The 22703-nt window shown below is 34.0% G+C and overlaps 1 protein-coding gene and 1 pseudogene across 5 annotated transcripts in view; one reads left to right on the top strand and one right to left on the bottom strand.

Annotated features, from left to right (window-relative positions):
- The window catches only part of IMMP1L (inner mitochondrial membrane peptidase subunit 1), an 82025-nt gene that overhangs the window by 48320 nt on the left and 11002 nt on the right, over positions 1-22703 (bottom strand). The window contains exons 2-3 of one of the 5 annotated variants that reach the window (XM_049648826.1): positions 13862-13991; positions 2855-3115 (exon numbers count right to left, since the gene is read on the bottom strand). The exons of 2 other annotated variants lie outside the window; for them this stretch is intronic. The gene's annotated coding sequence lies outside the window, so the exon portion shown is untranslated. Of the gene's footprint in view, positions 1-2854; positions 3566-13861; positions 13992-22703 lie in introns of those variants that run through there. 2 more of the 5 variants (XM_049648832.1, XM_049648823.1) reach the window with 2 other exon arrangements.
- LOC125928963 (cell death activator CIDE-B-like) lies at positions 2929-11949 on the top strand (annotated as a pseudogene).

Raw genomic sequence — 22703 nt, 5'->3', positions numbered from 1 at the left:
CCTTCAGTGTTACTTTCTGAAGTTCACTTCTTATATATATCCAAAATCAAAACTCATTTTATATTTATAAACCATAAGCAGTTAACACTTTTAACACAAATAACAGCTTCCAAAACAGTGAAATACCAAAACCATCCCATTCATCCACCAATAATCCCCCAATGATTACATATGATCCATCTATTTCAGAACAATATACAAGTTGTACATGTGAGTTGAAGGGTACTCATTCAAATGGAATAATATCGGGGAGCCTGGGTGGCTCAGTCAGTAAAGCATCCGACTTCAGCTCGGGTCATGATCTAGCAGCTTGTGAGTTTGAGCCCCGCGTCAGGCTCTGTGCTGACAGCTTAGAGCCTGGAGCCTGCTTCCAATTCTGTGTCCCTCTCTCACTCTGCCCCTCCCCCACTCGTGCGCGCTCGCGCGCGCGCGCTCTCTCTCTCTCTCTCTCTCTCTCTCAAGAATAAATAAAACATTTTAAAAAATTTAAAAAACAGGGGTGCCTGGGTGGCTCAGTCGGTTGGGCGTCCGACTTCAGCTCAGGTCACGATCTCGCGGTCCGTGAGTTCAAGCCCCACGTTGGGCTCTGTGCTGACGGCTCAGAGCCTGGAGCCTGTTTCAGATTCTGTGTCTCCCTCTCTCTCTGACCCTCCCCCGTTCATGCTCTGTCTCTCCCTGTCTCAAAAATAAATAAACGTTAACAAAAAATTAAAAAAACAAAAAAACAAATGGAATATTATCATTTAGCATTATCATAGGTTAGCTGTCACTGTGCCAGTCTACAGTTCATGTATGGCCCTTTGGAGAGATATCAAGTCTCATAAATTGTTGAAAGAGAAAAAAGAGTTTAGAATCTCTTAAATAATCAAGAATTCCTATGATTCCCATCCTGCTTTTGTTACACCTGACTTACTCCTTTTTAAAAATTTCTTCTCGTTTCTCTCAGTCTAGATCCCTTTCTCTTAAGTCCAAAATCACCTGTTAACTTCTACTAATATTATCAGTCACCTGTGCCAATAAATCTATTATTTGTAGCTTCTAAAGATGAGTCAAATTTCTCATAAGTTATCAATAAGGTATTAAATTCACATGAATCTACCTAAAAAGAATGTGTATCATTGAGAAGACCTTGTATGTTTACAGTGAATTTAATTAAGATGAGTTTATTTGGGGCTTTCCAAAAGAAATAACCGTCTCTAATCTGCCTATGAACAGAGAAGGAAAAAATACTCTCAAGAGCCATTCAGTAAATAGCTGATGTAAAAAGCAGAAAAGTAAATACTATGTTTAATAAAAGCTTTGAGACAAATTTTTTGAAAGGAAAGCCATTTTAAAAAATAATTATAAGATATTATTAACCACCATAAAAAGTTACCCTGAGAAAACGCACTAGCTGGCAAAATAATTTGAAATTACACATAAACCAAATAGTTTGTATTTAAAATATAAGTGATTATGTTATCAGGATAAGAAAAAGAATTCAGTCTACATATTCCATGGATAGACCTTTCCATTGTGATAGAATTTTAAATGAATACCTTTTCAAATAGTAAAAATACAAATAGAAGGCTAAAAACTTCCTTTATAAACTAACATAATGCAGTTCAGTAAAAATATTGTTAAGCTTTCTCATTCATTTAAAATGTGACAGCAAATGAAGAAACACATTTTGGAATACAATAGCTTGAAATCAGTTTAAAAAATCAATTAATAATGACAAGTTTGCTAAGTAGGTTTAATCAAAGATCTCTACATAAATTTATTACCTATTGATTTTTCTAATAAAGATCTCCTATGAAGAATAAAACATACTATATGTAAATAGAGGCTACAAGTAAATCAGTGCATTGTGCATAATAATTAGATTTTAATAATTCTTACAGTTGTAAAAATTATTCACCTATACATAGTTAAATTTTTATATTAAGATTAAGGTTTTATAATTTTTTTAATAAAAAGCTACTAAATCAAAAACAATAAGATAAAAATCAAGTTCTATGAATAAATATTTTAAAAGTAAGTACTCTAGGATCATAACACTGACAACACTAATTATCTTTTCTAGTCTTGGCAGTTATGTTGCATACTGTTTGGGTGACTGATGGGATAATTTCACTTCATTTTCTTTCAGTTTATTCTGGACCATGTAGGAGAAGAATATTAAAATAATTAACACCTCTAAACAAAGTACTTGATAAAGTTTTTAGTTGACATAAAATGCTTAAAAAACAAAAACCTCAATTAACTAATACATGATTCTAGAGCAAATAACTAAACCTCTACCTGCTAAAGGAAAACTTTCACTAAGAATTTCTGATTTTAAAAAATGTCACTCAGTATTAATATCAGCTATTTTAGGATTTTTATATATTAAAATCATATATTTTCACAGAAAGCTCTTTTCATTGGTTTGAGATAGCATTACCTTAATCATCAAAAATATAAATGTCTATTTTTATACCATTAAAAATGGTTTACCTCGCTAAAAACATTTAATCAGCAGGAATCAAAGCAGTCTTTAATAAACAGGTAAAACGTATGATGAATTCCTTACGCCTATAGATATTTTGATTAATTTAGTGATAATGACCTTATATCCAAAAGAACACTAAAGTATTTAAGTTAATATTTAATCTCAAATATAAATCTTTACCAATAGCAAATACACTGTCAATCAACTGGAAAAAGTATAAAAGATATTATTAATCAACTTTTTTAGTTGAACATTTTAATACATTTTTTAAGTCATACATATAGTTTATGCACGCCTTATATAATTTATAAGTCGTATAGCTTATAATAAGGCTAAACATTAAAAATAATTAATAAAAAGCACATTCTTTGCCTTGATCACCTGATTTTTTTTGTTGTTGTTGTTTATAAAATTAATCACAGTTAGCAGGGTAGAAATCGCTTTGAGCTTCGTGAATGACATCCAAGAGATGGGAAAGGATTAGTTCTCAGTTGCTGCCAGTTATAGCGCCAGGTGGCTTTTTCTGCAGTGAAGGTGTTACCGATAATCCCATTACACTGGTACTAAATCTTGCAGACATCAAAATTATCACCAAGGTTCCTTTTCATCCCATCCTTTCCAAATGACTGGAAGTCGCTTCACCTGAAAGAAGTCAAATCCACATGCAGCTGCTGTTTTAGCAGGCAGCAAACTCCCTGAGAATGCCAGTCGTGATTCAATTTTGCTGTGCTGGTGGCCCCCTATTCCCTGTCCAATAATACATCTGTTAAAAAATCCTACAGCTACAAATCAAGTTTAATCCTACCAGGGACCTCATGTTGGTCTTGTCTTCCAAAAAGGCAGCAGGTTCTGCTGTCTATCTCTGCTAGCGTCTGGGGAATACCCTTTAAATCCCAGCTCTACTTAGAAGAATAAGCTAAGGATCACAAAACATGACCTCAAAAACCCTGATATGACTATATTCTGACCCAGAGGCATTCATTCTAGGTGAAGATTAGAACTTTGCATAATAAGATTACACAGCAAGTGAATGATATCAAGGGACTATCCATATGCAGCCGCCTGGTTTTCTATAGACAGCCTGTGCTCTGCAATATGCAGTGCAGACGAAAAAGAGCTTGGTCTTTCTAGCTGAAATAAAATAGATTCACATAAATTAGTTGGCCATTTCCAGATTCCTAAATCCCCTATTACATCTTTTATTGACAGCTCCTGTGAGGATAGCACAAATGTTATTCCTTTTTATTCTGTGCTTCTATAACAATCATGCTCTGTAATTGAAATGTACATAGATTATGGCTCGAAATTAACATCTTGTTTGCTGTAATCTTGGATTACAATTGACTGTGTACATAATAAAATTAGGAAATCAATGGATGGATTTATCATCTCCAAGAAACTAGAGGTATTGTTTAAAGAATAGTTTAACATTTTGTGTCAACACTTTAAATGCAGAAGTCACAGAGAAGTCAATAAAAATTTAAGTGAGTAAAAGGATACAACAGGCATCAGGTAATATCTACATAAAAGTTAGTTTACATAAAAATTAGCTCATTTCCCTCAAAATTTTAAAGTGTTAAAATTTTCAAACGTGAAAGTTCAGAGATCTCCTTTTGAGATTTTCTCTCAAAACAATACTTGAGCAAGAACCAGTTACACAAAAAGTCTCTACTTTTTATAAAGTACATGTAGTGACAGTATTTTATACACATCACCTTGATCATTTTACACTTTAAAATATTTGAATCAATTCAAATCGTCATTCAATGTTTTATAGTTCTTAACTACGTGCTTCTAAAGTACTTAAAGACGTTCCCTCTCCTATTTGAATATATACAGAGCATTTAAAATGTATAGAATCCTAGAGAACTTTGTTTTTTTTCTACCAAGTTTAAAGCAGTATGAGCTCTAAGCAAACTTACATGAAAAGAGACATATACGTTCCCACAAATAACTATGCAGAAAAATTCTAAGAATGTGAAGAGGAGTTCTCTACTTAAAAAAAAAAATATTAAGATTTGCCATGAGATTCTTATAAAACTAAGCTCCTTGGTATACTTAAAACACGTCTGACAAGTTTGATTTGCCCACAATTGCTGAGGAACATACTACATCCATTACATTAGCCATTATTTCCTTATTATCACAATATATTTAAGCATATCTATACAATATCTGATAAGTAGACAGGAATCAGGTAACATAATTCTGATTTTGTGTATTAATCAGGCAGATATATACCAATAGTATCAGTGGTAGAGCTATAAAAAACACTGTATGTAATTTCAGTTAGATAGTCCATGAACATTCTTTGGTCGTCTTGAATAGGATATAGCTAGAAAATTAATGAGGAATGCAAAAAATACACATTTCTGTAGAACTTTAGAGCTACACTGTTCAATAAGGTAGTCATTAGCTATATATGGCTACTGAGAACTTGAAATGTGACTAGTCCAAATTGTGATGTATTGTGAGTATAAAATACACACTTGGACTTTGAAGACATAGTACAAAAAAACACTAAAATAATTCATATTATTGAAAATAGTATTTTGGATATAATGGATTAAATAAAATACTTAAGTGACTTGCACTATATTTCTACTAGACAGCACTGCTTTAGATCATACATTTTTAACAGTAAATTCCTAAACTAACTGAAATTGCACAACTAATAAATACTAAAGCAGAGAGTTATTCTAGAAGAACAAACATTTCAGTGTCAAATCTGATAGATTAGCTTAGAAAAGAACAAAATGCTGTCATTTCTGCCTCTATTTCACATTTCTAGGTTAAGGGTAGTGGGGGAGAAGAAGGGACCAACGAGACTGCTGACCACCATGTACCAAAAAAGAACAATATTTTATAGTTACAAAATGCTTTAGTCTATTAAACACAGGTTTTTACAAAAAATATATATACCTTGGGCAACTTCATAAAAGACTAGTAAGTCTATATGTTACCCCTAATTGAATCCAATAGATAGCAACTTCAAAAAAACATGTCTGGATCTAAAAAGGGCCATGGTTTTCTTCTAAAGGACTGTACAATTGTTTATATTCCATTTTTTAAAATACATTATAAGTAATAACTACAGAGATTTGAAGCATGTAATAAAAAGCATGTAATGCTTTTCCATTAGTCTTTTCATTGTATACACCAATGTAGGTTAAAAACTCCATTAATTAAGGTTTTACAGAAATAAGAAAGACTACAAATAGTTAAAATATAAAATATATACCTAATTTAATTCAAGAAAGTTAATGGCAGATTTAGTATGGCCAGACAATTGATGTCATACAATTAAAATACAAAGCCTGTCTTTGTCACACACTGGAATATTATTCCAATATAAACAATAGTACATAAAGTATTAACTCATTTAAAAGTTGCTTTTTCATAATTATTTCTTTATAACATTTATCTAAAATACTAAGACTAATCATGAAATATGAGTATGAATAAATAACATGGATAAAATCTAAATTAATTCTTTACGATCCAGCCATGTCACTTTTTCCTAATCTTTCAAAATTATATAAGTTCTTTCCTTTTCTGGTAACAAGTATCACACAGACACACACAGACACAGAGACACACACAAAAACAAAATAATAACAATAAAAAAACTTTCTAACCATCAATATATGAGTGTAATGATATTCAGTCTAAGTTAATCCCCAGACATCCAAATTCATGAATAAAAATTCATCAGTTTTAAATACACTGAGCCTATTAAGCAAGAACAAAAGCATATGCACAAAAGAGCTTTTAATATATTTCAAAGCCCAGAAGAGCCATGGTCTCATTAAAATTATAAATTACACAAACATGGAATGAAGATTCAAACTGCAGTGCAGCTAAGCAGATTACAGAAAACCCCGCGTTCCATATGATAACACACCATGGCCCTCCCAGATGGGGGCTTGGAACAAAAAGGCCATCACCACAGCTAGGGAAAACCTCCTTGTGATCTCTGGTTTCTGTTCAGCAGATGACAGCCAAATAATATGTTGATTATTCTGTTTGTGCTGCTAAGCTTGTAAGATGGAATAAAAGCGATATGATCTATTGTGAACCCAATGCTAATGTGTTGCTCCACTCATAAATAATACACTGAATTTATTTTGAAACTATCTTTTATCTAAATTTCAGTTTTTAAATGCATGAATTAAAATAAAAGCCAGGATAAAATAATATTTAATTTGATGCTTTAAACTAAAAAAATGTAATGACAAGTGAAAAATATCTAAGTACTTAGTTAAGAGTCCAGTACAACTGCCTTTCTTTAATCTCAGCACTGTGATCAGAGACAAAATGCATTTTTAAATAGGTAATTACTCTCATTATGAAATATAAATGCAAAATTAAATAATACAATAATCATGAAGTTTACAATATACATTATTAAGATACAAACTAAAACATATAAAAAACACTTTTCTGCAATATACTAATGGCACATAATCAGAACATGTATCTAAAATATTTCTGAATAATAAAAAGTATCACAGAAGGCCTTAAGAATGTTCATAACTTGGACACAAATGGATGCTCACAAAAAATCCTACTTAAAATAAAAATAATTAAAAAGAAGCTTCTAAAAATAGTTTTCAAATATAACATAGAGAACATCATTTCTTTTTTTATAGCTGTAGAGTATTTCATTGTATAGATATGCCACAGTTCATTTAATCAGTACTCTACTGATAGACATCCTCAGAAGAAATATGCAAATATATTAATCAAGAAATATGTATTAGAATGTTTATAATAGCATTATATGGAAAACCACCCAAATGTCCATTAACAGAATGGATTAAACATATTGTGATATAGTCATATAATGGAATGGAGCTATGAAAATGAACCAACCACAACTTCATGCAATGTAGATGAATAGCAAGACATAATGTTGAGCAAAGGAAACTAGACACAAAAAATTATACTGTGTAATTGTATGTATAAAATACATACATAATGTTTCTTTTCTTTATCTGGGTGCTGGTTACATGGGTGTATTTGGCTTCTGAAAAATTCATTGAGCCATTTACTTTTAATATGTGCCCTTCTCTGTATATATAATTTTCTTTAAAAAGGCAATTTTACACAAAAATAGTATACCAAAATGCTTGTCATAAGAAATTTAGAAACAGGTGACATATATAAAATCTAAAAGTGAAAACTAAGCATTCTTATACTACTTATTTGAATACTCAAATTTTCAACTCAACAGCCAAAACAAATTCCCGGATTCTTTGAAACAGAAGAGCAAAAGCCACACAACCCTATTCTCCTCCCCCATCCCCAAACTCTAATACCAGACTCAGAGGTATTTGGTCTTTCTGTCAGGAATTGCTGCTGCTGCTATATAATAGACCTAAAATAATCTCAGTACGGAACATTTGCCCATATGTTAGAAAATAAAGTAAGGCAGCTTAACATATATGTTTGCCATCTCCCCCTTTGCCTTCAAATTTCATAAACTTTTATTTGCTAATTATGAAAGCTTATTACCTAATTTAATAGAGAACTATTTTACTTCTCAATGAAGTTAGAAGAAAATATAATTAATTCCTTAATATCACTATCATACACATAAAACTTCCTGATAATACGATAATAAACTAAACAATGTATCTCATTACCTCCCACTTAAATATTTTCCTTTATTTCTATACTGGAATCAACACATGATTACATTACTGTTTTTCTCATATTAAAAAGATACTTTAAGATATAAGCTAAAAGAATAAATTCATAAGTAAATAAGTAAGAAATAAGCTAAAAGAGACCATCTAAAGATTACAGAGTTCAATTTTCATTTGTGTAACAAATACTTATTCAGTGCTTACCAGGATCTGGAGATAAAGGAGTAAAATTAGCTAATTTCTGTGGTAAATGTAGCAGACTTACCCCTTTCTTTCCCACTCATATGATTTACAAATGAAACAAAACTATTTTTAATGAGTAACACATTATTTAAATATTAAGAACAATCTAGACGATACACAGTTAAAGTTCCATCTACTCCATTTTCCTCACCCATCCACACATAGGATTTAGGTTTTGCATAACCTCCCAGATTTTCTTTTTGCAAATACAAGCAAATAGGAATATGTATTTTTATTTCCTTCCCCCTTTATGCAAAAAGTAATTTACCATACACTGTTTGAACTTTGCTCTTTTAAAACAACAACGTATGTTTCAAAATGTTCTAAATCTGCATATAGAAAATATCCTTCCTTTTTTTTTCACGGCTGTAGAGTTTTACATTGTATAGATATGCCACAGTTCACATTAACCAGTACCCTACTGATAGACAGTAGGGGTGTTTCCAATCTTTTGTTACTGCAAAAATGCTACAGTGAAAACTCCTGTACATATAGTATTACATGAGTACACAAGTATATCTGTAATAAATTTCTGGAACTAGTATACAGAGAAGTTTAAATGCATTGGTCTTTTCCTAGAAATTGCCAATTTGTCTTCTACGAGGGGTGTGTCATTTTGCACTTCCACCACTGATGCATCTCAGATGTATCCTAGGAAAACCTAATCCTCTCATTTGGCCTCTAAGATAATTTGTTCATAAGGCAATTGCCAACGATGTTCTAATTGCAAAAAACTACAGAAAGCTCTTTGTTTGTTTTACCCCTAATGCAGAATTAAAATCCGTTCACATAAATTAAAACAAAGGAATTTTCAAATTAAAAAAAAAAAAAAACACCTCACTGACATAAGAAATCATCATATTGATGCCTAATGTACTGGGATAGAAACTATCTATCTTTCCTCCCAATTATCTCCTGTCATCTAAAAACAAATATACTCTCCCATTCCAGCTTTTTTTTTAAAAAATTAACATTTAGTGGTTTATAATTGGGTAAGCAGTCAAATGCATTTCACTTTGAAATGAATGTTTTCCTGAGGCATTTAAGTTTTCATGAAACCAAATCCATGTGACTTCTACATTGTCCTTTAAAAAGCTATAATTTCAAAGGTGGTTTAATTTTTATGACTGCCATTTTCAAATGGCAGTGTCAACTAATACACTGTTTTTATTTCAATGTCCATCCTATTAAATATTTTATAATTAGAAAATGCCCACTTAGGTCCACTGGACTTCCCATTTGAAGGAGTCCTTAAGCAAATTCAGTTTCAATATCACTGTTTTATAAGAAAATGTGTACACGATAATTTTAATCCCCCAAATAAGGACGCACCGGTATTTGTAATCTATGTTGCATTTCAATTGTTCAGAAACCAGCCATCAGGTTATCTCAGAACTCCGAAACAAAGTGGCGAATCTAGTTGATGAACCCAAAATAAATTTTAAAAAGCTGCCACACCTTCTGTGCCCTTAGTCAGTAGATGGCAGAACCATACTTAAGCTCTTACCCAAACAATGTTGATTTTAACATTAGAGTCAATATAATGAACAGAAAGCCAAGAAACAAGAATTACCTAACAAAGGTAAAATAAAACATCACATATCACAAGTAGCACATGGGACATAAAAGCCTATTAGTCTAGGACAATTTAGGAGAACAGTCCTATGCAGCAAAAGTCTCTAATCACATAAATTCTGTGAAGTGACTGATGTTTACAATGACAATTCTGAGCCATAAAAACAAACAAACAAACCCTTAAATTATACTCTTTTTGTACTGTTTAAGAAAACAGATGGGTAAACTTTAAATTTTAGAAACATTATGTAAAAATGTTCATACAAAAAAAGTTTTGGCACATAAAAGGATAAGATTCATTTATCTACAAAATAAACAGATGAGAAATATACTATTTGTTAATAATAGCCTAAGGAATGAGGGATTGCTCAAAATAAAATTCTCAAAATTAGGATATACTATAGCTGTCTTTTAGAAAATGATCTATGATAAAGTGTGGTAACATTTGGGGGGCTTCAAACATGGAACTCTCTAGGCTAAGCCAATTCTTGGTGAATAGTCAAAAGAACATCTGATGATTTCTGAAAGCTAGTCAGGCAAATTTTCCACTTAAATGGCTGTACACACTCAAGAAGATATCCTGATTTCACTTTTTAGTTTGTTTTAAGTTGTGACTGCCAAGTAGACAGGTTGATCTGGTTTCTAGCTCCAACTTGCTACATGACCTTGTCCATGTGACTCAATCTCTCTAGCCTTCCTTAGTTTCTTCTTCAGTAAAGTGAAGAAGTTATACAAAATATGACACGATGGTTAACAGACTGAATGCACTAATAAAGTAAACCAAAGAGCTACTACCTTAAGTCTTAAATCTATTTCTTTACTATGTCTAAACATCTATATGTATACTATTTTGATACCATCACAAACTATATGCCACTTTACTGTACATCTAAGGCCTAGAGTAAAAGAAATTATAATCATTTCAGAATCTTTTCCAATGTTTATTATGTGTTACTCTCAGAATATAATAAATTTCTCACGTAATCATTTAAATTAATTTAAAATACCATATAATCAATTATCTTTAACCTGAAAATATATGACTTTTCCACTTCACAACGATAAAAAAACAACATATATGTAGAAGAACGCTCGTGGCAATGTCATTTATAATAGCCAAACACTATCCACCAACAACAGTATGAATGAATCCTGTCATAGTCATTCCAAAGGAATAATATATAATAATGAAAAGGAATGAATATTACATGCAACTATATAGATGATCTCCAAATCGCAATGCTAAGTAAAGGAAAAAAAAATGCATATGATTTCAGACAATGGTGCTCACCAACTGACCCACCCATATCCCATGCTGCCTGGGACCCCACTGAACACCCCACAGCCATTCCAGCATCATATGGTAGCAGGTAAGCACCAACCTGAAGGAAAGCACGAAGGCAGTCATAGTCACCAGTCTTAGGTAAGTATCTAATATGAGCTCTGAGTTTGGTCATAGGGTCCGGATCTCAGCTCCACTACCCCCAGCCACCTTTCTTTCTCTGTGATCAAAGGTGCCAGCTGCCAAGAACTGCTAGACAAGGTGATGGAGACCCTACAGCTGACAGGAATGCTAACACAGGTGCTAGAGGAGGATGGGACCTCCATGGAGAGCAAGGACTTCTTCCAGCTGCTGGAAGAAGACACAGGCCTGATGGTGCTGGAGTTTGGGGAAAGCTGGACCCCAGCAGAAATGGGTACTGTCATATGGGCTGGGCCAGAAGAACCCCAAGCACAGAAAGGACATCACCCTCATCACTTTCAAAACCCTTGGGACTTCTTTGGCAGCCTGACATCAAAGCCACATTCTACAGGCTCTACTCCACAAGCTGACTCTAAAGGACTTGGCCCAAAGAAAGTACTCAGGGGAGCTCCTTCAGTTGGACCTCCATGTTGTCACAAGGCCTGGGCCACATGTTGCTGGGAATTTCCTCCATCATTCACCATTCAGTAGAGGAGGCTAAGCAGTGGCAGCAGCAGCAACAGGGTGGCCTCCATCCCTGCTGAGAAGGAGCTCTGAGCTTCTGCTCCTAAACTTGTCCCAAGAAACACAACGTGTGCACTGTGACAGTATCAGGTTTGGGGTCCTGCAAACAGTGCACACTAGATAATTCACCTGTTTTCCCTCAAAGTCTCTGACCATATTGTGATAGGACCCATCAGCATTAATACCTTCCACCCCTAGCCTATACCCTTTCCTGAAGAATGCTGTCCCTTCCTAGCCATCTTTCCAGCCTCTCACTTACCATGAAAGGCCAAAGCCTGTCCCCAGGCATCCTGATCCCACTCTAATTGCTGCTACATCTAAATTTCTTAGAACCCCTCCTGTCCCTCAGCTCCCCAGTACACTAGAGCGAGTCCTCTTTGACTTTACATTGAGATCTCTAATTCTTTATACCCTTCTCCTCCTAAATAACAAAAACATTTCCAATAAAAATATTAAACTGGTTACAAAAAAATATGTGATTCCATAATGATTAAAAAGAGACAAAAAGTAAACATACTGCTGAGAAATACAGATAAAAATGATAAAGATTATAGAGAGAATATATAAATAATTACCATGAAAATCAGGACATCGGTTACCTCTAAAGAAAAGGAAGATTACATTAAGAGTTTCTGGCCTGCCAGGAATGATCTACAATTACATGGTTGCCTGCTTTATATTTATTCTTTTTACTATACATTTATATTTCTATATGATGGTATGCTTCATAATAAAAGGTTTAAAATGGTATATTTTCTGAAATAATATATTCTTATGGAGAAGGAAAAGAGTGTTCACGTTTTTTGCTAACAATTTTATTTTCTTGGTCTACATTTCTAATTTTTATTGCAACATTTTAATAATAAACAAATAAGTTACTATGCCTAATTCTCCACAACCCTAATTAAGAATAGATTTCATAGGCTTTCCCAATGCCTACAAAAAAAGTCCCAGCCCCTGAAAGAGCATTAGTTATCCTATTAAATCTTTGCTTAGCTCAATGTTGTTTCTGTTACTTCTTTTCAATGAAATGTATGCTTACTTTAAAAAACACATACATTACATCCAAGTAATAATTTTATACAGGCTGCACTCCAAAAAACATCATATTTTATTTAGCTCATGGGTAGGAAGAAAAACACTCTTAACTGTCACACATTTTATATGGCTCCAATTTTGGGAGTCTGTGTATGCATACAGTGTGAGGATTTATGATAGGAAGGACATAGACATGACACTTGAGGTCCAACCCAATGTCACTCTGTGTAAGGCAAGTATGGTTCCCTGTGTGTACTAGAAAACATGGTAGCTGGATTACAGGATGGATACACAAAGCAAGTTGCACTTAAAGTCTACTGTACAAAGTGTAAAACAGGAAGACTCATTCAAAAATAGATCCAATAATGCCTAATTTAAATTATACTGGAGCGATTTTAAATATTTCCTTTGGAAAAACAAAAAATACAGGGAATTAAAATTATTACAAAAAAGATAATAATGAAAAGAATAAAAATAAACTGACTTCATTTATAAACATTATATACACACAATTTAGGAAATCCTAAAAGGTCCATCATCTACAACCATCTTTCGATGTATGTTTGTTATAACTTTTAGATGCCACTCAACAAGTGGACAATGAAATTTAGAAACAAGACTACCAGCCCCTTCATCATACTCCAGATACCAACACAATCATGATGGTATCACCCATTTTAATACAGTTGCTTTTGTTGCATATTGTTGTTTTTCTATGAATGTAGCCAAGGAGTTCCTTCTTCAGTGGGTCCAGCTAACCAGTTATTTGCCCATCTATTAAGTGCCAACTTTAAAAAATTACAGTGTCCAGCAGGGAGCAGCATTACAACATTCATAAGACGTAACTTGAACATGAACCGGACAGAAGAAAAAGGGAAAAAAAGAACCACTTACCATAGGTCTGTTCTACAATACATTCAATTTTTAGGGCAGGTGTAAGGCTTCCAGAAAAAAAAAAAAAAAAAAAAAAACACTTCAAGTATGTTCTCAAAGTATATATGGGTGATCCACGATTTCAGAATTCCTAAAGCAGGAAATAAAAATTATATTAGGTAAAGGATTCCCCCAGCCACGTTATGTAAAATTAGTATATGACTAAATGTCTCTCGTTTTTAAGGTACATATTCCTCTTAGTGGTTCAATGGGATTCTGAATTCAAATATATGATATACTTTGCATAAAATGATTTAAAAAGACCCAGAATATTAAAGTCCTTTATCCACTAGAAAAGTTAAGCAGAAGAAAGTGGATGACATGATATATTAAACCAGAGAGAACAGTGGTCAAGGAATTAAAAGGGTTGACAACAGTTGATATACAATTCTAATATATCAAATTCTAAAGAATTGGCAAGTAACAGGATATAAGATTCATTTCTGCATGCCAGCATGAATATCTGAGGTTAATTTTACCAATGAAAAGGCAGCAGAAAAGTAGTGTATAATGTGGATATGTTAAAACTGATTATTCAAATATTTACTGAATACAAGCAATGCATGTGATAATTGCAGAAAAACTCTGTGACCAGTTAAAAATTTAGTGACAAATGAAAAACATACTATGTTTGATACTATCTTGGATGCCAAATCTGCCTAACAGCCAACTAAAATAGTTCCATGTCAGTTCTTATGACTGGAAAAAAAAAAAAGGGGGATTTTCCCATTATAAAATGAACTTTCAGTTATAAAATAAATAAGTCATGGGGATATAATATACAGTATGGTCAATAATATCGTAATAACTTTGGTGACAGATAATAACTACACTTATCATTTCACAGTACATAAGAATATCAAATAGGTATAATATACACCTGAAACTGTATGTCAATCATACTTCAAAATGAAGTTTTGACTCCATTTTTATTTGAGATGTTAAAGTTTGCTTCATATGTGCTCACATGCAACAATTCAGTGTCTACGCTGAAATACAAATTTTTCCCATTGAAAGAAGATAACATGAATATTCATCTTGGAATATATATAATTTTATATAATTTATGTAATACACACTATCACATATCAATGTAATACTAATAAATAACATGTATTCAAAATTTAACAAGTAATATATAAAATGGTTTCTACTATTTTCTTCTGGCAAAATAACATGAAAACCTTAAGTATATGATACTAAGACTACAGTGACTCTCTAATTATTATTTTAATGAAACCAAAAGAAACTGATATATTTTTATTAATCTTCTACACTTTACTATTAAGCTATTCATGGCATTATTTCTTATATTTTGTCCTCCTTACAGTCTTTCTCTTATCCTATATCTTGCCTTTGCTTGACGCGGGGCTCGAACTCACGGACCGCGAGATCATGACCTGAGCCGAAGTCGGCCGCTCAACCGACTGAGCCACCCAGGCGCCCCGCCTTTGCTTTCATACATTTCATTTTGGGGGCACCTGGGTGACTCAGTCGGTTAAGCGTCCGACTTCAGCTCAGGTCATGATCTCGCAGTTGACGAGTTTGAGCCCCACGTCGGGCTTTGGTCTGACAGCTCAGAGCCTGGAGCCTGCTTCGGATTCTGTGTCTCCCTCGCTCTCTGCCCCTCCACCGCTCATGTTCTATGTCTCAAAAATAAATATAAACATTAAAAAAAAAATTTATTCATTTTTTGTGATATTTCCTTATTCCTACCAGTCCATCTTCTCTCTCTTTTCTAATACATTTCTGTTTCAATCTCAATTATTGTTTTCTCAAACTCCTCTCTTTATGACCCTACCAACTTTTTCCCTTTTATGTTAGGACACTTAAAAGTGAGTTTTTTCTGCAACAGTCTGCTTAAATTATACTCTTTCACCCTTTTATAGGCACTGTCCTAGATCTTAACAATATAACCTGATTGGAAACTCCATAAAATTATAGTTGCTACTTATAGAAATATTTTTCCTCTGATTTATTTAAATATTTGAAGAATTCACTAAACATTTTGGAGTCAATCTCGAAACTGTGAAAAATGTCAAGGACATTTAATCTCACACACTCATTCCAATCAATGAGACCTCCACTATTCTAATAAAGAGGGGATTTAGGATGTTACTACATTAGTATGAACAGATACTGAGTAATAAACTTTTGTAAGTCAACAGAATTTTAGTGCTTTTTATTCATGTGTGTGCATGCACGTGTGCATAATATCCTCATTAAAAAGCAAAGATACATGAAATAAACCCTTACTTCTAATATATATTGTCAAGTCTGAAAAGAATGATTTCCCTATTCAGCACTAATATGAGTATTAACATTAATGGTATTAGTACATTAAAAAATAATTTCATAATATCATAAATGTTGGTTTTTAAAATTATAATTATATAACACATTTATAATATAATTACCTAAAATGAGACTGCAGTGTGTCGAATAGTGTTCCTCCCTCTGCCCTAAATTCATGTCTACCAATAATCTTAGAATGTGACCTTACTGGGATGTAGGGTCTCTGTGGATATAACTAAGGTAAGGATCAATATGAGGTCATTCTAGATTAGGGTAGGCCCTAACTCCAATGTGAATGTTCTCATACAAGACAGAAAAGGACACAGAGAAACATGGAGAAAAGACAATGTGAAAATGGAGGCAAAGATTGGAGTTATGCTGCCACAAGACAAGGAGCAACAGGAGCCATAATAAACTAGAAGAAGCAAGGACGGATTCTCCCCTAGTGCCTTTGGGACAAACATGGCTCTGCTGACACCTTGATTTTGACCTTCTGGTTTCCAAGTAAATTTCTGTTGTTATAAGCCTCCAAGTTTGTGTTAATTTGTTATGGAAATCCTAGGAAATTAATACATATTTTAGTATTTAGAAGTGGAGTGTTGCTCTAACAGACACGTAAATATTAAAAAAGTTTGAAGAGAGCATTGGTAGATTGCCTTGATGAGACTACCATAGAAATAGACATGTTAAGGAGATTCTGGTAAAGGTTCAGAAGGTAGTAGACAGAATGGCAGAGAAAACTATCATCTTAGAGAATACATATACTGGCAAGAACAGAATGTTAAAGAAATACGAACATTACAAGGACTCCTGGTAAAGTCTCAAGAAGGAAATGAGGGATATGTTATTCGACACTGGTGGGAAGGCAATCCCCATTATAAATTAGCAGAAAATCTGGCTGAAATGTGCTCTATTGAGTGAAAAGCAGAATGTTTAAGAATGAATTGTATATTTGGCTGAGGAGACTTCCAAAGTATTAAAGGTGTATTATAGTAAAATGTGAGAGAAAGAGAGAAGAAGGAACTGTTAAGCAAAAAAGAAATCAGTACCAAATGACTTGGACAATTCTGAGGCTATCTAGATTACATAAGATGCTAACATCACAAATCATTAGGAAAATGCAAATCAAAACCACAATCAGATACCACTGCAAACTCACTAGGATGGCTATTATCCAAAAAACAAAAACCAACACAAGTTGCTAAGCACAGGGAGAAACTGGAACCCCTACGTACTGTTACTGAACACAAAATGGTCAGCCACTCTGGAAAACACTGTGGCAGTTCCTCACAAAGTGAGACTTACCATATGATCCAGCAAATTCCACTCCTAGGGATACACCTGAAGAAACTGATAGCAGGGACTCTAGCAGATATTTATACACCAATGTTCTTTTCAGTATTACTCATGATAGGCAAAAGGAAACAACCCAAGTGTCTATCAAAAAAATGCATGAACAAAATGTGCTACACACATACAATGAAATACTATTCAACCATAAAAAGAAATGAAGTTCTGATGCATGATACAAGATGAATGAACTTTGAAAAACACTATGCTAAGTGAAAAACATTATGCAAATGCTAATAAAGAATAATATATGATTCCATTTATATAAGGTACCTAGATATGCAAACTCATAGAGACAGAAAGTAGAATAAAAGTTACCAGAGGATGGAGGAATGGGAAGTTATTGCTCAATGGGGAAAGAGTTTCTGTTTGAGATGATGACAAAGTTTCAAAAATAGTGACAATGTTTATACAACACTGTAAATATACTTAGTGGCACTGAATAGTACCCTTAGAAAAAAATAAAATAGTGAATTTTATCACAAAAAGGATTTTTAGCAATATTTATTTATTTTTGAGAGAGAGCGAGGGGCAGAGAGAGAGACAGAGAAGCAACTCCTCATCCATTCAAGTTTTATCAGGAGATTGCAGCAATTCAGTTGCATCTTCAGGCTCCACTTCTAATTCTAGTTTTCTTGCTATTTCTACCACATCCATAGTCACTTTCTGAAGGTTTGAAACCCTCAAAGTCAACCATGAAGGCTGGAATTAACTTCTTCCAAACTCTTAACGTTGACATTTTGACCTCTTCCCATGAATCATTAATGTTGTTAATGTCATCTAGAATGGCAAATCCTTTCCAGAAGGCTTTCAGTTTATTTTGCCCAGATCCATCAGAGGAATCACTATCTATTGCAGTTACAGCCTTATGAAATATATTTCTTAAATAATAAGGCTTGAAAGTTGAAATTACTCCTTGATCCATGGGGTGAAGAATGGATGCTGTGTTAGCAGGCATGAAAACATTCACCTCATTGTACGTCTTCATCAGAGCTCTGGGGTGACCAGATACATTGTCAATGAGCAGTAACACTTTGAAGGAATCTTTTTTTGTGAGAAAACCTTAAACTTAAAATATTCAGTAAACTATGTTGTAAATAAATGTGCTGTCACCCAGGGTTTGGTGTTCCCTTTACAGAGCACAGACTGAATAGATTTAGCATAATTCTTAAGGGCCCTAGATTTTCAGAATGATAAATAAGCACTGGCTTCAACTTCAAGTCGTCAGTTGCATTAGCCCCTAACAAGAGAATCAGCCTGTCCTTAGAAGCTTTGAGGCCAAGCACTGACTTCTCCTCTCTACCTATGAAAGTCCCAGATGGCATCTTCTTTCAATAGAAGGCTATTTTGTCTATGTCTATATTGAAAATCTAGTTTAGTGTGACCACCTTTGTTAATGATCTTAGCTAGATCTTCTCAATAGTGTTGCAGCTTCTACATGAGCTCTTGCTGCTTCACTACATACTTCTATGTTATAAAGACAGCTTCTTTCTTCAAACCTCACAAACCAACCTCTGCTAGCTTCAAGCTTCTTCTGAAGGTTCCTCATCTCTCTCAGCCTTCACAGAATTGAAGAGAGTTGGAGCCTTGACCCGGATTAGGCTTTCAGCATATCTTGGCTTTCAACATGCCTTCCTCTCTAAGCCATATCTGGCTTTTGATTTAAAGTAAGAGATGTAGGGTCATCTCTCTCTCTCTCTCTCTCTCTCTCTCTCTCTCAAAAGTAAAATAAAATCTTTAAAAAAAATAAGTGAGAGATGTGGGATTTCCCTTTCACCTGAGTACTTAGAGGCCACTGTAGGGCTATTAACTGGCCTCATTTCATATTATGTCTCAGAGAATAGGGTGGCCCAAGGAGATTGAGAGATGGAAAATGGCTGGGACTAGGCAGAACACATGTAAGATTAATTGGTTAAATTCACTGTCTTATATGGGCACAATGTGTGATGTCCCAAACAATTATAATAGTACCATCAAAGGTCACTGATCACAGATCACCATAACAAATAATAATGAAAAAGGCTGAAATATTGTGAGAACTACCAAAATGTGAAACAGAGGCACAAAATGAGCAAATGCTGTTGGAAAAATGGTGCCAGTAGACTTTCTCATTGCAGGGTTGCCACAAGTCTCCAATTTGTAACAAATGCACTATCTGTGAAGCACAATAAAGTGAAATAAACCAAGGGATGCCTACAATACAAAATGGCCTTTACCTTTGTTTTTAACTTTCCATTTGGAGAATGAAAAATATAAAAAGTAAGACATGACATTAAAATTCTAAAGATTTTTTAAAATTTTAATCAACATCCATTACCCTACAGTTCTGCAGATTACCGATATAGACAGTCTTGATTGGGTTCTTTGCTCAGGGTATCACAAGGCCAAATATCAGGATTTCAGACTGAGCTCTTCTCTGGAGTCACTGAGGAGCAATCCACCACCAACCACTTCTAGGTTGCTGGCAGAACCCTGTTTCTTGCAACTGAGATATAGTCTAAGGTTCCCTCTTTTTGCTTGTTACCAGCTGAGGGCATCTCTCATCTCCTTAAGGTTTCCTATATTCCTTTTCCCATGCTGTCTTCATCTTCAGACCCAGCATGTTACAACTTCCTCTTCTGTTACCAGGTGGAGAATATTCTTTTTTTCCCCTGAAAGTCTCATGATTAGATCAGGCTCAACATGGTCAGTTTCCCCATCTTTAGGTCAACTGTGCCATGTGAAAACATAATTAGGGAAGTGACATCTAAGAACGTTCACATGTTCCAGGGCTTAGGGTGGGCCATCACTGGGAAGCCAAATTCAATCAGATTCTAAAGATTTTTAAAAGCAAACCTTTTATTAAATTATTAAAGATCTTGTTTCAGTGCTGGACAATCCTGATAAAAAAGTTCTTTAATCTGAGTTGAAATTAAAATTTCTATGCTCTGGAGAAACAAAGGGTCTTATTTCCCTCTCACCAGATTAACACAGGCCTTAGGAAACTCAAAATTATTCATCTCTGTGTTAAATATATTGCACTTACTGTCTCAGTTGTTTCATATCACATTTTCTCACCATCCTAGTCACTATGGATATATAACCCATTTTAGCAAGGGAAATATGCCTCATTTCTAGTGCTAATATTCATAAATTGGCTAAATAAAGAGCTACCTTTATGGAGGACACTGAGTTTGGATACAAGTGCAACTACTAAATAAGAGCATGGATTTTTGTCATCAGACAGCTCTGTTGTGAATCCTAGTTCTACCACTTAGTAGTTACAGGACTATGATGACTAATTTTGTGTGTCAACTTGACTGGACTATGGGGTACCAAAATATCTAGTCAAACAATATTCTGGGTGTTCCTGTGAGGGTGCTTCTGGAATAGATTAACATTTAGATTATCAGACTGAGTAAAGCAGATTGCCATCGCTCACATGAGTATGCCTCAACCAATCCGTTGAAGGCCTGAATAGAATAATAGGCTGACCCTCAGGCCAGTAAAAGGGGGTGAAAAGCATCAACATACTAGAGATTTTGAAGAATTTCTATAAGATATAATGTATGAAATCATAGTGATAGGTAGGTTAGGGTGGAAATGACAGAGTGGAGTAGTTCTGAAAGAGGTGGTAAGGCCTACAAAACATAAAAAGTACGCTGACCCCTGGCCAAGCACACACAAAGAATGTTTCAGGAAAGATAGGACTTTTTTTCTTGTGATTCCAAAGGGGTTGTGGGCTGAATCAACAGTTATGGAGATTAGCATACTTAAAAAAGGTAAAAACTTCCTGATATGGTGCCTGGAAACCTAGGGAAGAATCCTCCTTATCTGGTTATTAGAGAAGCGCCTGGCCTGTCTGCTTATTTATTCTGAGCAAAGCACACTAATAAGTAAATCCTACCTACCTACCAAAAAACTCCCCATAAATATTCTTTCCATTTAGGGTAAAGATTTGCTATGGAATCAAGAAAAAAACTTATTCCAATAATCTATATTATTCAACTGGTCATATATTAACATGATGGACATCCAAGGATCACCAACATTTAAGGAAACCACAAGAATGAAAAAGTCCCATGATGAAAAAAAGAACAAACAACTCTAGAGATAACAGGTAATTCGAGGGAAAAAGAAAGAAAAAGAATTCTAATTAACATCTTCAGAAAAACTGGATATTGTACCTACAAAACAAGAAGCGTATGAAAGAATAGAATTAAAAGAACAAAGAGTATAGTTTAAAGAAATTTAATAGAATGCCTATCCACCACCATCTCCCCCGCCCCCACCCTGCAACATACAGAAAAACTTGAAAAGTTGGAACAAAAGTTGAAGAAATACAGAGTAATAACCCAGTGTGGGTGATAATCTCTTTCAAAATAGTACAGGAAAAGAGACTCCTCTGTCCTCTCCAACACACACACACACACACGAGGAAAAAATAATGGAAAGGACCCAGACAATACAGAGCAGGAGAAAAAATATATATATATACTACTAAGTACATCTTTGATCTAGAGTAGAAGTTGTCAAACTTGGGCCAACAAGCCAAATCCTGCCAGCACCACTTTAGCAATTAAGGTTTTACTGTAATACAGAATGCTTATATGTTTACATGTTCTCTGTGGCTGCTTTCCTACTAACTACAACAGCAGAGTTAAGTTGCAACAGGGACCATATGGTGTGCAAAGCCTAAAATATTTACCATTTGGTCTTTTACAGAAACATTTGTCGAATCTTGATCTATAGCTATGCTGTCCAATATAGTAGCAACTAGCCAAATGCAGTGTTTACATTTAAATAATAAAATTAAAACTTCAGTTCCTCAGTCATGTCAACCACACTGTAAGTGCCCAACAGCCATATGTATTTAATGGTTATTGTACTGGACACTGTAGGCATAGAACATTTCCATCAACAGAAGAAATTCTGCTGGACATGGCTTATTTGGAAATTACTACAATAGATTACTAGAACTGTATTTTAATTATTGCTTTAAAAAGTACTATAGTGAAAAAATAAACATATAGGTAAGAGAAGCAGGAAGAAAGATTAAATTCAGAAAAAGATAAATTAGTAATGTTAGAAATGGAAATCATTAATGCATAAACCTAAGATGTCATTCTATGAAAATACCTTTAAAATATATATATATATATATATTTTAAAGGTATTT

The sequence above is a fragment of the Panthera uncia genome, chromosome D1, assembly GCF_023721935.1.
Source record: "Panthera uncia isolate 11264 chromosome D1, Puncia_PCG_1.0, whole genome shotgun sequence".
NCBI classification, from domain to species: domain Eukaryota; kingdom Metazoa; phylum Chordata; class Mammalia; order Carnivora; family Felidae; genus Panthera; species Panthera uncia.
The sequence above is the reverse complement of the archived record's forward strand: the minus strand, read 5'-3'. Positions and strand labels throughout refer to the sequence as shown.